Consider the following 13,797-nt stretch of genomic DNA (forward strand, 5'->3'; position numbering starts at 1 on the left):
AAGAGAGAATGTATTATGTGCCTAGTGCTTTTTAACAGAAATAAGATATTTTTAACTCAGGCATCACTTTGATGAAAGTGAAGATTTTGAAAAGATGAGTTCAGAATAATAAGTGGAAGAAGCAAGATTTTAATAATAAAGTTATTTCTACTACAACTTTCTGCTACTTAAAGATCTTTTCACTTACCAGAAATTAACTTAAAGAGGACATTCTGCTTTTCAAATAATTCTAATTAATAGAAATTTGTAACATGTGTTATAATGTGCGGCATATCAGGCATGTCATATATAACATGTATTATATAATCCAAACAATTAGATTAATTGTTTAACTGTTGTTGAAATTGCTCTTGTCATTTTATAGTAATAAAAAAACCCCTCTCTCTTACATTTATTTGGTGCAATGTGATTTTCACCATTGACACATTGGCAAAATGTCTCAATAAAAAGAAGATCTGAGACACAGATCTATCTCATAAAACAGTTCCATCTGCATATGTTGACACATTTTTAGTTCAATTAGTGATTGATGATGTGAATGTTCTATGTCAAAGGCAAAGCTAAGTGGAAAGTATGAGTTGAAAATAAGGATGGACATTCTTAAAAAGATTCATACTGGAAACATGTATTTTATCTCAAGCTCCTTAGAAATGATCATCAAGAAATGGCTTCTAATGCTTTTGATAACTGAAAAAAAAATGTAGCCTTGTGTTACATGCGTTAGAGGTTTTAAAAATTTATTTAGGAGCAAAACATTTTCTAAAAGAAGAAAAACACGAGAAGCCCATTCTCTGATGAGTTACTCTTCATGAACAAGTGAGTTTGCTTAAGATACATATAAACTCCATTGAGTGGAAAATAGACTCTAGAAGGGTCTTTTGCTCTCACAGGACAGGTTTGTTGACTGAAAAGAAAGGCATAACTTGAGGAGCACTTACATGCTTACTCTCATCTTTATCTCCTTTAATTTTAGAAAATCTCTTACATTGGCTCTATGTGTCTGATTCTGCCATATTATTCATTCTTTCAAATCACATGGCAAAAAAGATATTGAATATGTTTCTAGTAACACTAACAATTGAAGCAGAACTTTATTTTGTTGCTTATATTAAATATATGGCATCTACCTATTTCCTGAGAGCAAATGAAAACAGGGATTTTGGAAGGAAAAAAAAGCAAAAATAGAGGTATGTAAATACATTTGCATTGATTTTTAATTTTTTTCCTAGGTGTTCTCTCTGGAATGAGATGAAATTATGTAGAAATTATATATACTGAATCATTTAATTCTGTCTATAGCTAGATAAATATTAAGAGTAGATCAGCTAGGAAACTGCCAAGAGAGATGGTTTTTATAAGACACCATTACTGACATAAATTGGAAAAATTTAAATTATCCTTGCTCCCACTTTCAGGTGGTGGAGATCGGGGACATTTCTTGTTAGCACAATATCTCATGTGTTGTTTTTTTCCTTTTTTTTTTTTTTTGCTATTTACATGACAGCAGAAATTTGGCAGCCAGTCACAGTCAGTTGAAATTCTGAAAATAAATAATTCATGATGCAATGCTGTTTATGGAAAATTAATCTGAATTTTTTAAACCATTTGCTATACCTCCCAAGTGATTTCTGAATTTAAAAAAATGCTGAAAGGGAAATAGAAACTATAGAACAGAGTTATTTATTAATATATTTTAGAATATAAGTCCTGCTTTGCCCAATTAAAGTGAGTCAGTAAGCGATTTTATTTTATATATAATATTTATAAAAAAAATCAAGGCACTCATTTAGAGCAATCTTTATAAGCAGCAAAATAGCTAGCATGATCACAATATTTTAAAATCACTTTTAATGCATAGCTGAGCAAGCAAGAAAATAAGAGAAATATTTAAGATAAGAGTAAAAATTTTGAATCACTTGAATTGTACTGGGTGGTGGGATTGTTGGAATGGAAGGTTGAGAAGTTGATGGAGAAGGTTATTATTCTACTTTCTTGGTTTTTAAAAGTTTAATGGGGATTTGGGTCTAGGAAAGGAATGAGAATCGGAAATAAGAGCCTGTTCTAAGCTAGCCCCAGTCCCCAAGGGCTATTCTCTCATAAAAAGAGTAGACTAACTACTCCATCAGGGAAACCCACCCCTATAAGGACTTTATAGGTATTAGTCTGGACCCTGGTAGAAAAGAGTGTCCCTTGAGAATTCATAACTAAGTGGACTTGGGCTCCCAAGGTCTAAATACCATGATCAGAAATGACATTCTAAAGATAGTGGTGCTCCTGGAATGCCTGGCAGAACCCAAAGCACAACCATTCTGGAGGGACATGCCGAGTCCACATTTCCCAGGACTTCCACATACAAAGGGACCTGAATATAAGTTTATAACACAAAATGTTAAATCCATAAGGAACAAATTACCCATGAGCAAGAATCATCAGATACAACAAATGGTAGAAAGAATAACATCTTTCTTTAAATTTAAGATATCAGAACTATCATGTAAAGATTATAAAATAAGTAAGCATCTATTCATTATTATTAGTAATAAGTAAGCATCTATTCATTATTATTAGATTATTATTAGATTATTAGATTCACACAGTGTTTTTCTACATTCAGTGAATTAAGAACTTAAGTGTTTAAATACAACTTTAAAGTTTCAGAAGAAAATAAAGATGAATATTTTGATGCCAGAATAGGAAATGATTTCTTAGCCACCTTCCTCAAAAATTGTAAAAGAAAAGAGAGATACATTTGATTATATTAAAATTCTCTGTATAGCAAAAGATAAACTTATTTAACCATAAACTATAAGCCAATTTGTGATAAACTGGCAAAACCTATTTGCAAGGATATATTCATCAAATGATTTGAATATAGAATATATAAATAATTCCTGAAAATCAGTAAGAAAAAGCAGATGTCATAGAAAATTCAAGAAAGGATTGAAGAGAAAAAGAAGAAAACAGTTGCCAATAAACACATAGAAGATGCTCTCCAGAGATCAGAGAAGTATGACTTAAAATAACACAATGTCTAATTACACCCCCATACATTGAGAAAACAAAAATATTTTATAATACCAAATTTTAGTGAGGTGATTGGGGGAGTATTATAAGTGTCATCATTTTGTAGGAATATCTGGCAATATCTCAATGAAGTTAAAAATATGAAATCCCTTCCATTTTAGGTGCATGTTCTTGATGGGGTTCAGGACAAGCTACTCCAAAATATGACACCTCGGTATATTAAACTGAAGGAGTTTGAGAAAACAGCAGAAGAAGGAAGATCATTCCCCTCCCCTCCCTCCCCTGAAACAAGTCCATACTACCCTCCCGTGAGAGGTGCTCTCCCTATACTCCTAAAACAGATGCCCAGATGACTCCAAACAAACAGGCCTTGCTAAGTTTTTCCTAGTTTACAATTACCTCATACTACTTGACCTATGATACTTTCTCACAAGTACCTACTTTTTATTAAAGCTCATGTATAAAAATACTCAGATTTAACCATTTCTTCAGGTCTTCACTTCCTTATGAAGGCTCCTGTGTCACAAAAAACTTACAGTAAATAAATCTGTGTATTTTTCTCTTGCTAACCTATCCTTGTCAGTGTAATTTTCAGACCCAGACCCAGACTCTAAGAGGATCAAGAAAAACCTTTTCCTCTTCTACAGTTTCTAGAGAAACTTTTGAACATGCACAAAATGTTATTAGGTACAAAAATCCTCCTTGCAGTGTTGTTTGTAATTGCCAAAAAATTGTAAACAATCTAAATGTCCATCAAGAGAAGAATGAATGGTAGCATTGTGACACATTAAACTGAAATAACTAAAGCTACATGTATTAAAGAAAATTAGGGATGGATACTTATACTATAATGCTGCTTATGTGAAATTTAACAATTAAAAAGAACAATAAAGATAATTAAAAAAACACACAGAACAATATTCGTCTGAAGCAAAAGTACAAAAATTTCATACCTGGGGGTGAAAATTCAAAAATTATAATTATCTGTAGGGAAGGAAGGAAAACCGTATGATCAAGCAGGAGCTCGCAAGGGCTTTGAATATATCTGGTATATTTCTTTAAAAAGAACTATCTTACTTTTAAAATGGTTATTTTAAAAGAATTTCTTTTAAAATGATTATTTTAGAATTTCTTTTAAGTTTGATTAAGTTGGGTAAATACATAGGTATTTTTTTATTTAAACTTTTCTGTAGGTTTGAAATACTTCACTGTAAAAAAGAAAAAAGTTACTTTTCATCCCACTCACTAAATAAATATTGCTCTGATCATTAAATAATTTCAGTGAAAAAGTGGCATTTTATTAACCTGCCCCAAAGGCCAATGTGTCTCAGTGTTTTCCAGGTCCTTCTAATTTGATTTCATTTGGTCCAGGTCCCACCCTTAGAATGAACGTCATACTCCCGGGACACTGCCTGTAGAATTAAAGTTTCGCTATTCCAGCGTTCCACCAGGCAGGGTCAGAGAGACTGATCCTCAACAAATGGTTAGTTTGCAAAGATGTTATGGACTGACTTGTGTTTCCCAAACTTCAATATGTGGAAGCCCTAACTTCTAATATAATTGTTTTTAGAGATAGGGCTTTTAAAGAATTAATCAAGATTAATAAATGACGTCATAAGCCTGGAGCCCTGATCCAGTAGGACTGTTGTCCTTGAAAAAAAGAAAGGGTGCCAGGAGAAAGACCATGCGAGGACACAGTGAGAAGGAAGCTCTTTGCAAGCCAAGTAGAGAAGCCTTATGAGAAACCAAGCCTATAAACATCTAGATCTTAGACTTCCAGCCTCCAGAACTGTGGGAAAATAAATTTCTGTTAAGTCATCCAACATATGGTATTTTGTTATGAGGTTTCTACCAGATTAATACAGCTGGGAAGATATGAGGTTGGAAGCCCAGAAATAGCTTAAAGACAGATGTAGTAAAGTTATTTAATAAGTAAAACTGAAGGGCCAAAAGAAGAGCAAATAGACACTCCAGCAAAGTTGTAGGCAGTGCTGGACTGATTATGATAGAGATCTCTCAGAGGCATCAAAGTGAGCCATGGCCTCATTCAAGTAGCAGGTGGTTGACAATATGGCTGAAAACCCAAGTGCAAATCTCATCTTCAGGTAGAAATAGCTTTTGTTTCAGCTACTGTATGAATAGGGGCTTTCTTTGAGTTTTGCTTTGAGTTTTACACTGTGTTTGTATTATTTCTAACACAATACCCTGTGAATTCTGGCATTTTAATTAATACTCTTATGATTCAGGGCACAACTACCTAATTTCACATCTATTCAGATTTTTAGAGATCATAAAGAATTGAAAAGACAAGTAAATAAGAACAAATAAATACTACAACCAGATTTTAGATAGGCTTTGGGTTCAATTAATTTCAAATAAGTTAGTGTTTGAGTTTTAAAGTAATATTTGTGTTATCCATTACTGCCTTTTCTCAGACATAATAAACGTTTTGTCTTTATTCCTTTTTGATGAATATATTTTTCGGAGCTGAAAGGGAAGATAAGATATAAAGGGTGATGTCAAGGAGATTTAAGCCAAGAAATGACTAAATAAAGAGAAATGAACGATGATAGTGACAGCTAAAAGAACATTGGATTATTATGGAAACAGACTATGAATAAAATGCCCTTATATAATATCTACCAGTTTTTGAATTTTTATCCTGCACCTGGTTCTATGTTCTGCCTTTTATATATTGTATTTTATTTAATCCTTAAAACCACCCTACAAGGTATCTACTAATTTAAGCCAAAATTCTGAAAGGAGGAAACTTTCATTGACATTAATTCACCTGCTCAACACAGAATTGGTATGGGTAGAGATCCAAATCCAGTTCTGTCTAATTCATAAACCTAGGTCTTTAACCACTGTAACACTCTGTGTCACAAAGGACAGACTTTTTTTTAAAGCATTATAAAGGCCAATGCGAAGCTTTATATTCTAAATCTCTTGTGCATTGTCAGTCATCAGAAGAAAATGAAGCTGGAGACTGACTCTGTTTTGCCGCACATCCTTTCAGGACACTCTGTACTCTGACTCCCGTTGCCTGATGATTCAGAGAGGCTGAGATCCCCATAACACACCAATTAGAGCAGAGCAGCAGGGCCCTCACTAAGCCGAAGCTGGCCCGCAAGGTAGTGTACACCAATCAGGCATATCCTCAGAGGACTCCATAATCAGATTTGGAAGGTCTGGGAGGAAGCCAGGCTTTCTATTCAATAGGAGCGGGTTGAGATTCAGATGTAAATAAAAGAGAAAGTCAGCTGTGGCAGTGGAAAATAACTATGTAGCCTTGGATTGTCGATTTAGCATAAATTCTGCCATGATTCATCTCTGGAGTTGATAAACATGTTTTTCAAAGTGAAAGGCAGGCAGAGAGGATGCGGTTCCCAGCTAGAAGGGCTTCATCACGGAAAGGTTTATGGAGCGAAGCTGCTCGGCCCACACCTCCACCATGCTGGATGTGAATTGGTATTAGGGGCACAGTTTTTCCTTTTGATGAAACACAGACAAGGGGAAACGCGAGCAGTTTATTTCTTATAGGGCAGTTTGAGGTGAGTCTTTAGCTTTACTTTTCTTGTAGTTCCTATAACGATCAAGCTCCAGTGTCGTATTCAGAGCTCACACTGTTAATAGGCATGTAGGAAATGCTCACTGACATGATCACCAATGTATTCCCAATCCTCAGAAAGAGAAAAAAATAGAACCACAGACTCAGAATTCAAAAATATGGCCGGCATTGCGTACTCAGGCACATAGCGCCCAGTAGATGCAGGGAGACTACCCCGCCTCAGTCATTAACATATCCAGAGTCCTTGGCAGGTTTCCTTTCCTATGTTAGTGCAGCCTAAATTCACCACCACTTCCACCCCCAGGCTTTCAAGAATTGCTTTATATTCACAGGGACTAGAGAACCTTGAGTTCATTAGTAAAGAAATTTCCAAGGTCTATTTGAAAAAGATACGATGGTAATGTGCATTTGAAAAGAGGTTAATTACATTTGAAAATAATGAAAAGCAGAATATTTTACAGAAGAGAGTGGAGTACACCTTGAAGAATTCTACAGGAGGCTTGACGGTGGTACAGGAAAATAAAACAAACATTAAGAATATATTTTTGGGGGGGAGGAAACAAGATGGCGGCGTAGGTAACAGCTGTGCCCGCCGCCTCCCGCAACCACATCAAAATTACAACTAAAACACAGAACAACCATCACTCGGAACCTCCTGAAACCTGGCTGCACAGAAGCCCCACAGCCAGGGAGCTGAAGGAGCACCAAGACCAGGAGGAGGGGCGGAGACGCGGGCGGGTCGGGGCTGAACCTTGGAGACGCGGCCTCGGGCCCACACCTGGTGCTGAGGTTTAAACCCAGGAGGGACATCTGGGGGGAGGATTTCCGGAAGAATGAAGGGTCCCAGCCCCACAGCAGGCCCCCAGCCCAGGGTCCCAGGGCCAGGAAGAGACGTCCCCACTACTTTGAGCTGTGAAACCAGCGGGGACTGTCCCTGAGGGTCTCGGAGGCTGCGGGAGCCCCAGCAGCTCCTCTCAAAGGGCCCGGCACGGACTCACTCGGACGCTCCCTCTGAGCCCAGCGCCGGGCAGCAGCCTGAAAGGACCCGGGACACTCGGGGAGGAACTAACCTGCCTGAGATCCAGGCGAGAGGAGGAGGGCGGCTTCCTCCCAGGCAGAAGGGCTGGCGGAGGCCATGGCTCCTTTGGCGAGTCCTCCCCGCACACAACCAGCAGGTGGGCGCCATGTTTGAGTCGCCAGCACCTGACTCACGCCTTTGGCCCCGCCCCGTGATTCCCGGAGGCCCCGCCCTCCCCACCTGAGGCTCATCCAGGCCATTCCCAGGGGCTTTTCTGTGCAAGGGGCCTCTGGAGCCTCATGCTTAGGGCTTTCCTAAAATCTCTCAAACAAGCAGCAGCTGGCCCCACATGGTTTGATAAGCGGCCCAGGCCTGGCACTAGTGGGAGCTGCATTGGCTCATAGCTTGGCCTCTCCTGGGCACCTCCAAGCCCAGCACAAGGAGCAGCCAACTACGGTTTGCTGAGTAGCTCATGCTGGGTGGCTCTGGGCAAGGCACTGGCACAGGCTGACTTTGCACCTCCCTGGAGGCCCCAGAGACAGTGCACCTGATGGTCAGACTCGGCCACGCTGGATTACAGCCCTACCACATCCACAAGTGACACACTCAAGGGGCGCACTTGGTGAACACCAAAGCTCCACTGAAGTAAATCCTGCTCCATAGGGGTGTCTCCAGCACAGCAGCTCTCTGGCTGTAGTTGGGGCTGGTTCTCACAGATGATTGGTCTGAGGGTTAATTCCTCCCAGTGATGCCAACAGCAGCCAAGGCTCAACTACAACAGGACAGTGCACACAGCCCACACAGGGGAGCACCTAGAAGGCCCAGCTCAGGTGACTGGGGAGGCTGAGCCACTGGACCCTACAGGACACCTACCACACAAAGCCACTGTACAAATTCCAGGAGACATAGCAGCTGTACCTAATACATAGAAACAAACACCTGGGAGCAGCCAAAATGCAAGGGCAAAGAAACATGTCACAAAGGAAAGAATAGAAGAAATCTTCAGAATAGGAACTAAATGAAATAGAACCAAGCAAGCTACTAGATACAGAGTTCAGAATTTTGGAGTTAGAATGCTCAAGATTATTAGTAAGAGTATTACAAAAACAGGTGAGACCATTAATGACCTAATAAAGTACCAATCAGAAATAAAGGCTACAGGAAGTGAAATGAATAACTTACAGGGAATCAACAGTAGAGCAGAGCAGAGGATGCTGAGAATCAAATCAGCAATTTGGAACGTGAGGAAACAAAAAACACCCAACCAGAAGAGCAAAAAGAAAAAAGAATCCAGAAATATGAAGATAGTATAAGGAGCCTCTGGAACAACTTCAAAAGGCCCAACATTTGAATTATTGGGGTGCCAGAAGGGGAAAAAAGAGAGCAAGAAATTGAAAACCTATTTGAAAAAATAATTACAGAAAACTTCCCCTACCTGGGGAATGAATTTGACTTACAAGTCCAGGAAGCACAGAGGGTCCCAAAGCAGAGGAACCCAAAGAGGCCCACAGCAAGATACATCATAATTAAAATGCCAAAGGTTAAAGACAAAGAGAGAATCTTAAAAGCAGCAAGAGAAAAGCAATTAGCTACCTACAAGGGAGCACCCATATGACTGTCAGCTGATTTCTCAACAGAAACTTTGCAGGCCAGAAGGGAGTGGCAAGAAATATTCAAAGTGATGAAAAACATGGAACTACAACCAAGATTGCTGTACCCAGCAAAACTGTCATTTAGAACGGAAGGTCAGATAAAGAGCTTCCCAGACAAGAAAAAGCTAAAGGAGTTCATCACCATAAGACCAGCACTACAAGAAATGTTGAAGGGTCTTCTTTAAGAAGAAGCTAATGAACAAAAGAATCTGACAAACTAAATAGATCCAGAGACACTGACGCATGCAACAGATGATCATATTTCAGAGGAAAGAGCAAAGGGGGGTGGAGCGTGGGAAGAGATTAACCAAAGAAGTTATATGCATATATGCACTACCCATGGACACAGTCAATAATGGGGAGGGGGTGGGAGCAAGGTGAAGGGGGTCAATTGGGGGGAAAAAATGGGCACCTGTAATACTTTCAACAATAAAGATAAATTAAAAAAAAAAAAATAACAGTTTTCCAATTAAGAATGCTCTGAAGCATTCAGAAGTACCACAGTAATATATATTTATATGTGTGTGTGTATATATATATATATATATACACACACACATATAAATATAGCACAAATATATATATATATATATATATATTTTTTTTTTTTAATGGAGTTTTTGATTTTTGGACTGTGTGACATGACGTTATTGATTACTCATGAGATTACTGCCTTTTCATTACCTAACAATGTCAGGCAGATTGAAGGGCAATCATTAAGTTAATTAAATGCACAATTTAATTGTGAAATATTCAGGTGATACATTAATTAGGCATTTGGCTATAGGTCTAAGATTTAGAAGAGAGGTCAAGATAGAAATATAAGTCTGATTTATATTCATGATTTAAAAGAAATAGGAGGAAATAGAAGCACCATTAAAGAGAAAACCACAGGCCCAAAATGGTGTCAGTCATATTAAAAGCCCATGATGCAAAATCTAGATTTAATACCTGATCTAATTGCAGTTTCCATCTTAATAAACTGGCTGGGATTTTCTGGTCAAGCACCAGTAAAATGACCTGTCACATGGGACCTTTCCATTCTCCATAGAAAGAGGTGATGTGCATGATAAAATCCTTGCCATTCCCTTCCCCTTAAAAAAGATATCTTTGGTCTAAAAATAAACATGCCTTTTCTTTTGTGAATAGGTCCCTTGCCCCACTCTTCTTCCCATAAGAACCTTCCACTTTCTACACCCCCTCCCTTGTGCACTTATAATTGCTAGATTGGATATTGCCCTATTCATAAATTGCTTAATAAAGCCAACTAGATCTTTGAATTTACTTGGCTAAATTTGTTTTTTAACAACACTCAAAGAATGGGAATAAATTCAAATATGTAGATGGTTAGATCTGAGCCCTACAATATTCCTGTATTTAAATGTCTGGTAATGGAGTAGGAGTTGGCCAATGTTTCTAGAGGGGCTGCCCCAGAAATAAAGAAAAAATTAGGAGAGGAACTTGTTGAAGAAAAAGGAAAAAGGGGGTCTCAAGAACAGAAAGTTTGTCAGCTTGTTGAATATAGCTGAACAGTCCAACGACTTTTCCTATGATTTTAGCCATTGGGTGACATTTGTTTCCTTTCTAAGAGCAATTTTTTAAGCGTGGTAGAGTTGAAAGCCAGATTGAAGCAACCTGAAGAGTGAGGGGCAAGTGCAGAACTAAGGGAACAAATTGTAGCTGGCTCTTTTAAGAGAAAGTTTATAGTTAGAGTTTTCTAGAGCTGTGATTTTCTCATTTGGGTGTGATAATTAAGGGCAGGGGGATTCATTGCATCTGTAACTGGGTAACAGGAAGGCATATAGAACTGAAACTGTAGGGAAAGACATTAAGACACAAAGAGGTGAACAGATATATAGCACAAATGGTAGGGTTAAGGCATTGGTGATCTCAGTGAGTTATATGAGTACTTGATTTAGGGGCTAGAGAGAGGTATTTAGCAAGTGCCTGGAAGAATGGGGCATGGCATAAGGCATTATAATAAAATTGGTTTTTTGCTGATACCTATCAAGTTACTTAAAAATTGCCATGATTTAAATGATTCAGTTCATAAGAACTTGAAGAGACCAGGCCAAATCTATTAGCTATTATAAGTCTGAATTCAGTAAATATTTATTAAATAAAAAATTAGTTTTAACAATAATTGAATTAATATTTTTATTTAATTGTAAATATCTATTTTAAAACAAGTTATTTCCTATGGAGGAAATAACAATAATAAATATGAACCAAATAGACCAATTGGGATAAGTAGCATTTTCTGTAAAGTAATAGGATTGTTGTAGGGATAGATTCCTTTGGTGTTTTTTATAATTCTTACAAATCATTGCCTGATTGATTTCTCTGTAGTTTATCAAAAGAAATAAAATAGATGAGCATGAAAAACCCAACTCATGTTTCCTTTGTGACAAGGTTTCATTTCAATATGTCAAATATGTCTTGGGCACCTAATATTTGGTGAGCTCCATCTAATTGCGAGGAGAGGAATATGAGGAAGAAGCAGCTTTTGTCCTTGAGGAACTTAACAACCCATTAAGGACCAAGATGCACAAATGAGTGTCACGCAGCATGAGAAGTGATAGAGTTAGGAAGTAAAATGGGGAGACTGGTGAGGAAGCAATGTTTTTCTGAATAAGATTAGAGAGTTGAGAGTAAAAACAGAATTACAGAAAGTTGCAGATATGCCGTAGAGAAAATAAAACAGGGGAGCAATGGCAAAGGAATGACTAGGTGAACGGAAGGACCATTTCAAATAACAGGGTTAGGGAAGGACTATCTAAAGAAATGAAAACTGAGCTAAAAATCTGGGGAAAACGGAGTGAGGAGAACAGGAGTTGGTGGGGGCTGGGGTTGGAAATAGTAGGTGATAAAATCAGGGAATGTCAGGATTTGAGGCTGGTAGAAATCGGATGCCATTGAAGGGCTTTAATATTATGTTTAAAATATATAAGGAGATTGGACTGTGGGCATTAGAGTTAGGTAGACCTCCTAAATATTACTAAAGAGGTTTGGTGGGAGATAATTATAGCTTACATTAGCAAGTAGCAGGAGAGATGGTGAGAAAGGATCAGTAAAATTTGGGATATATTTTGGATATATAGTCAACAGGACTCTTCCCATTCAATTGGGAATGAGGTGAAAATGATCATAGGTGGGCCGAGGTTGGGACCTGAGCCGATGGCAGTACTATCAATAAAGATGAGAAAGAATGGAAGAAAATCACTTTGGAAGTGATACAGAATTACAGAATCAATGATTCTCTTTTGCTATATTAAGTTTATGATGGTTATTGGACATCTGTGCAGAAATAGGCAGGTAGTTAGAAGTGAGCTCACTATAGAAACCAGGGAATTGAGATAAAAACTTGGAAATGATGGGATCTAGGTTTTTTTAAAGCCATGGAACTTAGATGAAATCTCCCAAAGAGGGAATGTAGATGCAAAGAGAAGGGAGGATCATCTCTCTCTCTCTCCAGTTAAGACAGGAGTTGCTGTGCAAGAATTCTTCTCTTTGGGGCTGAGGTAAAAGGGCAGGTTTGTACGTTGATATCTTGGCTGAAGGGGAACGAACTGGAGAGGAAAGGACATGGGTGATGTGTGTCAGGGTTGACGTTCTTGACAAGCTTTGGTGTGTTTAGTTGTCCTGAGCATTTGGGGAAGGTTCCATTTGTCTTCTTTCTGATTGGTTCCTTCAAATTGGCAATCTTACTTACCGAGTTCACATGACTCTCTGAAGGCAACAAACGTTAGGTGGCTTACCTGCCAAATTTGGGTACGGAGATGTTTCTGAGGCCCCAAGCTCTCAGGTTATGGTGTGTACCACCAACCTTTCTACCTAAGGTCCTGCCATGCCTTGTGCAAGATCCCCAGGGCTTGCAATTTCATTTCCTGGAATTTCAACTTTTTTCCTGTTATGCATGTATCTTATTATATGAATTTTCCTTTAAAATCATTAAGTTCATCCTTTGATGCTTTTAATAGTTTGAATGCAGCCTCCAATCAAATCTAAATGCATATCATCTCATTGCTTTATTTTGCTCTTTTATTAACCAGCAATGTTAATTTCTGAGATGCAAAGGTTTCCTCTCCACAGACACTACCAGATTACGGGCTGCTCTCTTATGTTTTGTTGCTGTGGTGATGACAGTTAGCTTTTGTCATCATGGTATAGAAGTTAAATAGTTGAATAGTGGGGAAGGCATACAGTGGAGTAAATGACAATAAATCAGCAACATATGACAATGTTTACATGTGCTTGAAAAAGGCTGATGTGTTTTGAGTAAAGGGATAGAAATGGACAAGTGCATTTCACGGGTCCTTAGCAGTGAGAGCAGGGAGGAGGGAAAGGTATTTTGTCACAAGGAGAATGAGGACAGGAGGATGTCGTGTGCAGGATGGAAACAGAGCTACTTCTATTACCAATATTTAAAAGGAAATTAAGCACAATTTGTTCCTAAGGGCTTTATTCCACAAATGCTAGCAGAAAGGGAAATTCCTACTGTGCATGGTAGATGAATTAAGTTCTGAACTTTA

Source organism: Miniopterus natalensis, chromosome 5 (assembly GCF_054644295.1).
Source record: "Miniopterus natalensis isolate mMinNat1 chromosome 5, mMinNat1.hap1, whole genome shotgun sequence".
Taxonomy (NCBI): Eukaryota; Metazoa; Chordata; class Mammalia; order Chiroptera; family Miniopteridae; genus Miniopterus; species Miniopterus natalensis.